The 12,519-nt window shown below is 43.6% G+C and overlaps 1 long non-coding RNA gene across 1 annotated transcript; it reads right to left on the bottom strand.

Moving 5' to 3' along the window:
- Positions 1 to 6,655: 6,655 nt before the first annotated feature.
- On the bottom strand, positions 6,656 to 8,171 carry LOC106818519. Its single transcript, XR_001395239.1, has 3 exons — positions 8,104 to 8,171; positions 7,117 to 7,129; positions 6,656 to 6,684 (listed from the first exon to the last, which is right to left on the bottom strand). It is a non-coding gene; the product is annotated as an uncharacterized LOC106818519 (long non-coding RNA).
- Between the last annotated feature and the right edge of the window lie 4,348 nt (positions 8,172 to 12,519).

Genomic DNA, 12,519 nt, shown 5'->3' with positions numbered 1-12,519 from the left:
TTGCTGCTTGTTTTAAAGTGATTACGTCACCGTAAATAGTAAAAATAACAAAAATATTTCCACTTTTTCACAAAATACAAGTGGATTTTGGTTCACTTTTCTATGGTTTAATTGCCTGCCATTATACTTCCTATTTTACCTATATTGTGTTCGATTGTGAACATATCACTTCGCTGACTCATCACATAGCCCCATACTGGACAAGCAACTTACATGTTAGGAAATTAATATCAGATCATCCAGGTTTTTTGAGATTTATTAACTAGTCGAGATCAACATTTGCTTTATCAGGTATTAAGTAAGAATTTGACGATACGTTTAGTCGCGTTAGTTCTTACTTTTAATGTAAAAAAATGGCAACAAAAATTTTTACAAATTTTACCATAGCAAATTCTTGACGTAGTCAATTTAATGTGGTTCTCGCAAAGTCGTAGGCTTCCCCCATGACATCTTGGATCCACTGTACGTATTCATGAGGACCCTTCCCCACGGTACCCAGCGGTCGTCCTACTATGACGTCCACTGGCATATGTATCTCCCTTCCGAACATCATTAAATTCGGTGAACACCCAGTAGATGCTTGTGTGGTCGCTCGGTAAGCCATCGCGATGAACGGCAAATGATCATCCCAGTCATCACGGTTTTGGTTAACAAATGAAGAGAGCATTATTTTGTTGAAGCGTTTTATTATATCGTTCTACTAAACCGTCGGACCTAGGATGATAAGGTGTTGTTCTTGTTTTGTTTATTTGCAGGAACTTACAAACTTACTTAAAATTACTCCTTGAAATAAGCGAGATTCGAAGTCTGGTCCTTGGTCGGTGTGGATTTGATACGGAACCCCGTACCGGCAGATGTATTCTGTCACCAAGACGTCCGCTACCGTATATGCCTCCTGATTCGGCAGCGCAAAGCACTCCGTCCATTTTGTGAAATAGTCGCATACTACCATGATCACCTTGTTCCCTTTCTCAGTTTCTTCTAGCGGTCCCATGATGTCGATGGCGACCCGTTCGAATGGAGCTCCTACTTCCGACTGTTTTAACCTTCCCCTTTTCAACCCTTTTCCAGGTTTACTCCGAGCACAGACAGTGCAGTACTGGCACCATCTCTTGATATCCTTCGTGTAGTGTGACCAGTAGAACCGTTGCTGAATGCTGGATCTACTCCGTTTCTCTCCTTGATATCCGGCTGTACGATGGTAATGTAATTGCTGAAATATTTCTCTTTGCAATTCCTTAGGTATCACCAGCTGAAGTATGGGATGAGTCGGCGTGACTGGCGTCTCCCATCGTCTATACAATTTACCTTCCTGAACTTCTAATTGATTCCACTGCCTTCAGTATGCTTTTGCCTCTGATCCCATTCCTGCAATTTCTGCAAACTCAGGTCTGTCCAACGCTGCTTCTTTTCGTTCCTTGAAGAAGACAATCACAGGGTCCTTATCTTGTAATCTCCTAATATTTTCCGGGTTCCATACATCACGGTCCTCCCCCTGATCCTTGGGATTCTCGCTGCGATCCTCTCGCTCCTGATCCCCCTCGGTCACTACCAACACCTGCCCACGCGGATCTTTATCCTCACATGAAGAATCGCCTCTCCTCCCATTACGACTGTGTGGTTTATCTCTCCATGTAGAATCCTCTCTTCCCCCACTGCAGCTGGGTGGTTTATCTCTCCATGTAGAATCCTCTCCTCCCATTACGACTGGGTGGTTCATCTCTCCATGTAGAATCCTCTCTTCCCCCACTGCAGCTGGGTGGTTTATCTCTCCATGTAGAATCCTCTCTTCCCCCACTGCAGCTGGGTGGTTCATCTCTATCACTTTCCTCTTCTCCTCATGAACCACTTTCCTCATGAACGTGCGTTTCCTCTTCCCCAGAGTGCATCTCTATCGCTGGTCGGGCATCCTCTCCCATCATTCCATGCCTGCTATCTGGGCAGTTCTCTTTAGGTCATTTCCCTACTGTCTTACGTGACAACGCATCCGCATTCTGGTGATGCTGTCCTTTCCGGTGCTCAATTTCAAAGTCGTACGTATCTAATAATGCTATCCATCGTGCTACCATCCCCTCCGGGTTCTTGAAATTGACCAACCAAGTCAACGATGTATACGATGTAACGATGCATCATAGATAATGTTGACTGATAATTGACACTGTTTGACAAATAACCTACTGTGTATCTGTGCATGCACAATGGCGTGCGGGCTATGTGTTGCAGCGGTGTATTGGACGGTGTTGAAGTGAAGTTATATCAAACATTAAGACTATTGCTGGTACTGGTACTGGTAGGGCTAGTAGTAGTACTGACAAGTTGTATTTATTAACCATCATTTTATTATTGAAACGGTCCAAGTGCTTGTGACCATCCCCTCCGGGTTCTTGAAATTGACCAACCAAGTCAACGATGTATGATCGGTTCTTATCTTAAAGGGTCTTCCCCATAGATAATGGTGGTACTGCTAACAATTCTTTCTTGGTTGTACAATATCTCTTCTGTGAGTGGTTCAGCGTCCGACTGGACACGCTATTGACACACTATATTCCGGTACACACTATTGTTTTGCGTCCAAATTTTGCTAAACACGTACTTGTATTTCATGTCAAAATTTCATATAGACACGTACTCTTGTTTTTCATCTCGGCATTCAAAATTCTATTCGACGTTGTTCTGCTTTGGAGGTTTGCTCAACACGCAGGGTGCGAAATTAACGGGAGTCCGGAGTCTAATACTCCCTGATTTACTGTCGGCACGGTGCCGTGATTTGACATATGCAGGAGTCCGTGTGACTACCTGAAAATTCTGCCATACTAACTAGTTCGTTCCAGAGCACGGCCTCGCGGAATTACCGTATTTTTTCAGCAAATGTCTAAATTTGGCAAACGTGCAATCACATGAATCTTAAAGATAAGCACATGCGTTACTGTTAATATCTTTAATTTTGAACCCCAGACTGCGGACTCCCTCATTTTGTTGCGAACTTCTTCTTTTTGAGGGTAGGGAGTCCGTTGGGCTCCCGCGTTCAAAAGTTAATTTCTACCCCCGTAACGCGGCTTTCAATACAGAGTTATTTGTATTTTCTTTAGCAATTTTGAGGAGAACCTAGATAGGACGTTAATTATACGAGTGTTAGTGTGACGAGACCGTCTCCGAAGCAAAATACGAGGACGTAACCTGAGCGACGGACAGAGTAGATACTTGACGTCTGTGACCAGAACGTGGCAGCTTTCCCTGAAGCACGATGGAATACGTGAGAATTAATTCCGGGGGAAAACCATATGAGTGCGAACTGTGTGATACTGTCTTTTCCAATTTGAGTAGTGTGAAGAGACACATGAGAACACACAGGGGAGAGAAACCATATAAGTGCGATCTGTGTCAAGCCGCATTCTCAGATTCATTTGAGGTGAAGAGACACATGAGAACTCACACGGGAGAGAAACCATATAAGTGCGATCTGTGTGATGCTGCCTTCTCACGTCTGAGTAGTGTGAAGACACACATGAGAATGCACACAGGAGAGAAACCATATAAGTGCGATCTGTGTGATGCTGCCTTCTCATGTCTGAGTAGTGTGAAGACACACATGAGAACGCACACGGGAGAGAAACAACCGTATAAGTGCGATCTGTGTGATGCTGCCTTTTCATGTCTGAGTAGTCTGAAGACACACATGAGAACTCACACGGGAGAGAAACCGTATAAGTGCGATCTGTGTGATGCTGCCTTCTCGCAGTTAGTGACTGTGAAGTCACACATGAGAACTCACACGGGAGAGAAACCGTATAAGTGTGAGCTGTGTGATGCTACCTTTACACAATCGTCTAATGCGAAGACACACATGAGAACTCACGAGGGAGAGAAACCGTATAAGTGCGATCTGTGTGATGCTGCCTTCTCGCAGTTAGGGGCTGCGAGTGAGCATGAGACGCACACGAGGGAGAGAAACCGTATAAGTGCGATCTGTGTGATGCTGCCTTCTCGCAGTTAGGGGCTGCGAAGAGACACATGAGAACGCACACGGGAGAGAAACCGTATAAGTGCGATCTGTGTGATGCTGCCTTCTCACGCTCGCATAATGTGAAGAGACACATGAGAAGGCACACGAGAGAGAAACCGTATAAGTGCGATCTGTGTGAGGCTGCCTTCTCGGAGTTAGGGGCTGCGAAGAGACATATGAGAACGCACACGGGAGAGAAACCGTATAAATGCGATCTGTGTGATGCTGCCTTCTCACACTCGAATCAGGTGAAGAGACACATGAGAACGCACACGGGATAGAAACCATATAAGTGTAATCTGTGTGATGCTGCGCCTTCTCCTGTATGAGTCATGTGAAAACAACACATGAGAATCACACGAGGAAACAATCATTCAAATATAACATTACAAGTTACGCTTTCGCTCTGAAGACACCCCTATGATGCGAATGAGATGTAAGCAGAATGTACATCTCGAACCTTGAGACCCACATGTAAGAGCAGCTTGACTCTGTGAAACACGCGGAGCGCACTCGCACACATCGACTGGGACAGGTGTGGAATCCCAACGAATACAACTCAACTCCTACAGCCTTCTGCCAGGGTGAGGCTGAACTACGAATTGCTTGTGAAAGCTCTGAAACCGCTTAAGTGAGCATCCAAAGCCCCCCGTTGTGTTTTTAATGAGTACCCAATGTGTGAGCATTAAAGAAATGTGTAACTTTTGTCTCAAATGTAACTAATACCATTTGTGAATAACCATATTATGTTTGAACCATGTTCTAAAAAAACAACGTATAGCCTGTATTATTACTTGCAATTTTGATGTTTGTCATCGAGTATGATATATGAAGGATACGGAGGGAAGTAGGGAGGATTAAAACATAATAAAATCGAAGACGCTGTTTTGCGAATGGTGATAATTCTACTGACAGAGTGGGCGAGGAAGGAGAGAGGCAGAGCAAATGAGATAGCGAGATGTTTATCATGTTTTATTAATATCAAAATATATTTGTGTAGACATTTACACATAATTAACATTTAAATAACGGCTTATAATAATTTCGAACACAGGCGTATTTATTCATATATGTCATACTAATTCAATCATTAACTTGTGTCTAAAATGTAACTAATACCATTTGTGAATAACCTTATATGTTTGAACACTGATCTAATAAAACAACGCATACACTGTTATTATTTGTAATGTTGATGTTTGTCATTGTGTATGAAGGATACAGAGGGAAGTAGCGAGGGATACAGCAATGAAAACGAGGACGTGAGTTGGGATGAAAATTGTATTGTCAGAGGGCGCAAATAATTGAGATAGAGAGATGCGAGAAACGAGGCAAATCGAATTTATATTGATTAGCTGTAAATCAAAGAGAAAACTCATGCCATAGTTACCGGTTGATGTTTTGTTAATTTCAAAATATATGCTTGTAAGCATTTACACATAGTTAACATTGAAATAACGGATAATTTCTAACACCGACGTGTTCATTTATATATGTCATACAAATTCAGTAGCACGTGTAGCATATCACACGCTCCCTCCATATGACTGGGTTAATTATTCATAGATGTCGTGAATGCAATTGTCGTGTGTTGTTGAAGTTTACGAGAGTAGAGCTGGGTTGGATTTTCCACATATTTTTGTGACAGATGCGCCCGGTGGTGTAGCACTTGTCTCTATACTCCGTTAAAATAAGGTAATAGATCTAGAACGATGCGAAAAGACCTGACAATCGGGAACCCTCGGACCATTCAACTGAATAGAAAATACTCTTTTCTAGGAATGACGGAAAGAGCCGAATGGGTTTTCCGATTGCAGACCTGAAGGAATATGATACAACAACCAACCAAAAACACCTAACGTTTAGGCGCGTACGCAACATTTTTACTCGTACTATTAAGTGATATTATAATCAAAGTATAGAGACTTCACACGAAACCTTTGGCACCGACATGTCTTGCATTTCGCTTGCTATTCCATCGGCTCCAATTCCAACATGGCTACATAATTTTAGCAGTAGAGTTGCGTAATATTTTTACAAAACCAACATAACTAACGATTAACGCGTTTCCCAGACGTATACGCGTACAATGCAGTACAGTACGCCCTAGTACTGTTTTAGTAACTGCTTTGTTCATGAAGCGACACAATGATTGAACACAGGCTGGAAGGCTACGAGTAATATATATATATATATATATATATATATATATATATATATATATATATGTAACGTTTGAGCCAGTCACGGCCTCAATGTGCGCCACAGGTTTGACTATAGATCCACACGCGGACACGAGCACTAACGGAGACAACACTACCAAGTTGAGTGTTCAACGCCGGTGCTTTTATCAGCATACCGACCGACAGGCCGGTAGCTACGAACATCACACAAACTTGGGCTGAATACCCAGAAACAATGAACACAGCATATACAGTAACAAGCACTACGGCCCGAGAACTCAACGTGTCTAGGTGCAAGGACGGTCAAGCCGTCAGCAAGCACCAGGCAGAGGGTGAGTCGGGGAATAAAAACGTGATCGTATATCTCACCACTCGTTGATAAGCCTTGCGTTGTTTACCATGGAGCAGCTGGCGAGAGACGCCAGTGCACCCCTTACTGTGAGGAGCCGCAGCTTATAGGTGTTGAACAACAGTAGAGGCCGTCCATAGGCTGCAGGCCTGAATAAGCATCGAACAGAAATTAATTAAAAATACTCCCACTGTTACTGCACTTACAAAACATATAACACTTTATTCTATTTAAAAATAACTACAGATTCATGCTCTATGCTCCCTCTCGAAACTTTGTTGGCAGCTCTATGATGCGAATTTCTGGCAAAGTTGTCTGTAACGAATTCATACACAAAAAAACACCAAACCGTCGCTGTGACTACAGCCACCTGACGGAATGTCACGATATACACAACAAGAATAATTTTACTTCTAATGCTTGTCTCGAGCGTCCACGAGCGCATCCACCTTGTCGTGCATAATGTCTAATTAATGCAGCTCTAGTGCCGAATTTCGGGCGAAAAAAATGCCGCAAATAATGGGCTCCTTTGCTAAAGAGACGAAGTAGATGCAACCGTGAACAATGCGGCGAAGGCTTACTGTTATACGCCACCTTAAAGGAGCTAGGGCAGAGATACGTGATCGACTTGAAATTAGATGAATGAATTTCGACCCCTTTTCCTATACGGGTACCGAATTTCAAAGGTGGCCCCAAACACAGAAATTCAATGAAAATTAATGTTCGGCTTCATGCGGTTATGCCGTGAGTGTTAGAACGAGGGTTAGGGTAAATTGCAAGCATTAAAGTTCAGATATTTTGACACTGTTAGGCGTTAGTAGTGCCAAGCAATAGAGAAAAAGAAAGATAATTATCTATTTTTTGACACCAAATGTGTGTAAAATTAGTGTATTTTATGTAAATATCCATGTAAATATGTACAGCGGATATGTACATTGTTACAGTTAAAATACACTGTATAAATTTGATTTGTAACATGCATGTGACTAAAAAATCAATGCAGAGCACTTGCATAACAGAGTTTTCATTAAATAAACTCAATTAATCGACTTCTCGGCAGAAGCGCAAACTTCTTAGATCCAGGCTGTGCTTTAAGGGGTTGAACAACAGTAGAGGGCGTCCATAGGCTGCAGCCTGAATAAGCATCGAACAGTAATTAATTAAGAAATACTCACACTGTTACTGCAGCTTACAAAACATACACTTTATTGCATGTTTAAAATAACTACAGATTCATGCTCTATGCTCCCCTCGAACTTTTGGCCAGCTCTATTGATGCGATTGTCTGCAAGTTGTCTGAAACACATTTCATACACAAAAACACCAACCGGTCGCTGTGACTACGCCACCTGACGGAATGTCACGAATACACAACAAGAAATAATTTTACTTTCTAATGCTTTCCTCGACGGTCAGCGAGGCATGCCACCTGCGTGCATAATGCTGAATTAAATTGCACTCTAGTGCCTGAATTTCGGCGAAAAAATGTCAAAAAAAGGCCTTTTCTAGAAGACGAAGTAGTGCAACGGTGAACAATTTGCGCGAAAGGCTTACTGTTATATCGACACCTTAAAGGAGCAGGCAGAGATACGGATCGAGGCTTGAAATGTTTAGATGAATGATTCGACCGTCTTTTCCTTATACGGTAGCCTGAATTCAAAGGTGCCCCAAAAGCACAGAAATCAATGAAAAGTTAAATTTTCGCGTTCATGGCGGTTATGCGTAAGTGTTAGAAGAGGGTTAGGGTAATAATTGGCAAAGCATGTAAAGTCAGATATTCTTGACACCGTTAGGGTTAGAGTGCCCCAACAGAATAAGGTAAAACGAAGATAATTATCGTATTTTTTTGACACGCTAAATGTTGTGTAAAATTAGTGTATTTATGTAAATACATGTAAATATGTTAACGGATAGTGTACATTGTTTACAATGAAAAAACATGGTAATAATATCATGTTATTATTGAACACTGCATGTGACTTAGAAAAATCATGCTAAGAGCACTTGCATAACAGTATTTTCATTGAACATGAGAACTCATTAATCGACTTCCTCGGCAGAGAAGCGCACTTCTTACGCGTAGGTGGCTTTAAGGTGTTGAACCAACAGTAGAGGGCGTCCATAGGCTGCGGCCTGAATAAGCATCGGAACAGTAATTAATTAAAAATACTCACACTGTTACTGCACTTACAGAAACATAGCACTTTATTCATGTTAAATAACTAACAGGATTCATGCTCTATGCCTCCCTCCGAAACTTTCGGGCCAGCTCTATGGATGTCGAATATTCTGGCAAGAGTTGTCTGAACATAATTTCATACAGCAAAAAAAATTTACCAACCGGTCCGCTGTGACTACCCCACCTGACGTGGAATGGTCAACGAAATACACAACAAGAAGTAATTTTACTTTCGTAATGCTTTCACGACGTCCACGGAGCATGCCACCTTGCGTGCATAATGGGCTAATTATGTGCAGCTCTAGTGTCCGGAATTTCGGCGAAAAAAATGCCGCAAAAAAGGCCTTTTCTAGAGACGAAGTTAGTGGCAACGGTGGAACAAGTCGCGGAAGGCTTACTGTTATACCGCCACCTAGTATACCGCACAATGGTCACGTGGCTACGACCAGCGTGACCAACTCCCTACCCGTTATAGCGCTGAACACTTTAGGACGCGGGTTATTTGAACAAGCGGTGGAATCCCTACCCGTTAGTATACTCTCGTAGACTAGCCATTGACCGCTATATATAATATATATATATTATATAGTCATTTTATGTCCGAAGTAATGGATATGATATATATGACGCTACGTGTGTCGTTATTTTAATTCAATGAAAGGAGAAGATAAATGTAAATTAGAAATGATACACACCACACACGCACTGCTCAACGCACAAACTCGTACGCACGCACGCACGGCGCACACTGACCCATCCGCAACCACGTAGAGCGCAACACACGACACACAACAGCGCCACCTACTACCCAGCACACACGAACCGCGCGCACACACCGGACGCCACAACACACACGCACGTACAACACACACGAACACACGCAGCGCACCGTACCGAGCACGTACACACGCGATCGCATATTCGAGCACATGACACACACGACACGCGACCAACGCACAGTATCACACACACACACAAATAGCGTCACCACACACCACACAGCACACCTACATACAACAACTACATCCATATATCACAGTGTATGGCAGGCGAGGTTGGGAACCCAAAAGGCCGATGGTATTTAGTGACTGTCACTAAATCGATTTAGTGTCTATCACTAAAATCATTTATTTACTGTTTGTCATAATTCCTCCTATGATTGCTGAGAAAAAATTTAAGTTTGTTCTGATTGGTTGATTTAATGACTGTCACTGAAATTGGAAATATATGACAGTCACTAAATAGAATTATGAAATGACATTAATCTCGAATTGTGACTGTTACTAATACCATTTGTGTCCCCCTCGTCTGCCATACACGTGGCACTATGCAAAAGAACCGCGAACCGCGGTAGGAATGCGCCGGTGCAAGTCTAAATGCCCACATCATGCTTTTTTCTGATTAACAAATGGGTGGCGGGAGGTGCGCATAGCGCGTGCTGTGACGACGTCGGGCAGAGCCAGCGTCTGCGCATGCGCCGTCATCGTGGCTGTTGGGTGTGGTAGCAGACCGCCTCGTGCGATGGACGGGCCGACGTGTGGAGAGCGTGTAACACACGCGCCTGTGTGCGGGTCGTGAGAAGCGGCCTTGCGTGTTGATCAGCTATGCGGCATCACGACATATTGCCCCCAAAGACACGGTGATGCTCGGGGCCGGAAGACAGCGTCCATTTTGGCGCGCCGGATAGACAACGTCATTTCGCGGCTGGAAGACACGTGTCTCGGGGCCCGGAAGCGACACTCATTTCGGCCCGGAATACTAATTTCGATCTGCTAGCGAGCTCGTCTTTCTACCGCCCGCACATTGCGAGAGCCCGTGTACGTCAATGCTCGCAATCGGGCGGCGACGACAACGAACGATGACGATGACGGTCGGGGCGAGAAATATTTCGGTGAACGGGCGTTCCTCACAGAGCAGGCAGCGACGGCACACTGGCGGCGTGAAGCACCGTGCGGTTCGCGGCGTCGCTGCCAGCGCGCGGCCGCGCCTGGGCCGCCATCACGCTCTGCGCGCATACGCCTTTCGCTCGGCGTACCAGCACTCCTACGGTGCTGCCGGGCGCTACGCATCTCCTACCGCGGTGACCGTCAAAAGTCGAGATGGCTAACAGTCGGCTTGCCCGTTTCCCGCGCGTCTACCATCTGACCAAGAAGACCCGGTGCGCCATGAGTCGTCTGCCGGCGCACGTACGTTGACTTGGTGACGAGGGGGGGCGCTAGCGGCACACGTGCTGCAACCACGCCGAGTCGGGCGTTCGATGAGTTTCGTTGCGATCGTGTCCGGCAACGGGTCGCGACGACGGAGGAAAGCTCCAGGCGACAGCAACGCGCCACCTATATCATTCGAAAAAGGTATAGTGTGAGAATGGTCGTTCAGAATGGAGCGTGACTGATTTGAATAATATGAATAATGTGATATTAAATACTGATATTATCTTATATATAATAATTAAATTAAATAAAAAAATAAAAATAACTTAATAAAGCTATATATATAAGGTTGTGTGAGTTTGTCTGACTCTTATAACTAGAAGAACTACGCCAGGCCTAGCGGATTCTGGGTTCGAGTCCACCGTGGGCGAAATATATTTTTTCTTTACTTTTTGACTGTTTAAGTTTAGTAGGTGTAACTTCTGCTATCAACGGCCAGTACTCAGCCGGCCTGCGGTTTAATTTCAAAATTAAAAAAAAATTAAAGACGTTCAGTATAAGGGGTACATTTGGTGCTAAATGCCACGGGCACATTGGATTGACTGCTCCGAGGTGCATCAAAGCCAAAAACGGAAAAAATTTACTGGCCCCATGCAGCAGCATTAAATAAACGCGCCTCTGGAGCAACAATTAAGATAAACGGGCCCCTGGAGCAAACTTAAATAAACGGTGCCGCCCTGCAGCAGCATTAAATAAACAGCGCCCCTGGAGCAACATTAAATAAACCGCGCCCTGGACCAACATTCAAAGTAAACGCGCCCCTGGAGGGCAACAATAATAAAATACTAGAGGCACTCGAGAGGCGCAGACCTCCGCCAAGGCAGCTTGAATTCTATCACTGTGAAAAATTGTATTAATTAATTAATTAATAAATTATTTGAATCCAGGAGACTACGAAAAGTAATCATATTATATAGTTACTGCCCATTCCTGACCTATCCTGAAAATTATTTTAATTATTTAATTAATGATCCGAATCACGCAACCGCAAAATCTTTCAATTCTAAGTTAGCCCATTTCCTGGACCTATGCCTGAAAACTTTATGACAATCCGTTCCATAACTTTTTCAAGTTAGGAGTGTACACAAACAAACGCACACAAACCAAAACCCAAACAACAACCGCACGCCCGAAACAAACACACTGCCGGTGAAAACAACCTCGCTGCTAAACCCCTTGGCGGAGGTAATAACGCGGACGGACCGATTTGGACCCGAGCGGACGGAATGGATGGATGGAATGGATAGGATAGAATAGAAATTAGAAAAACTATATTTTTGGGTATTTTTTTTCTTTAAACAAGTGGTCACCAACTGAGGCGATTTATTTCGCCGAACAACGCCGGGTGTCCGCTAGTAAATTAATAATTATAAATAACAATATATATTAAAATAATGTGCGTATAATAATACATTACATTTATTCATAAGTGCATGTGGCGGCCGCGTGTAGGCTTGTACATAGCGTGTTTCAGCGTGATTGGGACGTTCGTACGAGCGATAAATTAAATGCGATCAGAAAAATGAATTAAACACACTAGTTAATTAACGCAATGATATATCTTTCCATTTGCCTTGGCCACCGTTACTGCGTAT

This window comes from Priapulus caudatus, unplaced genomic scaffold (assembly GCF_000485595.1).
Source record: "Priapulus caudatus unplaced genomic scaffold, Priapulus_caudatus-5.0.1 Scaffold2300, whole genome shotgun sequence".
NCBI lineage: Eukaryota > Metazoa > Priapulida > Priapulimorpha > Priapulimorphida > Priapulidae > Priapulus > Priapulus caudatus.
The sequence above is the reverse complement of the archived record's forward strand: the minus strand, read 5'-3'. Positions and strand labels throughout refer to the sequence as shown.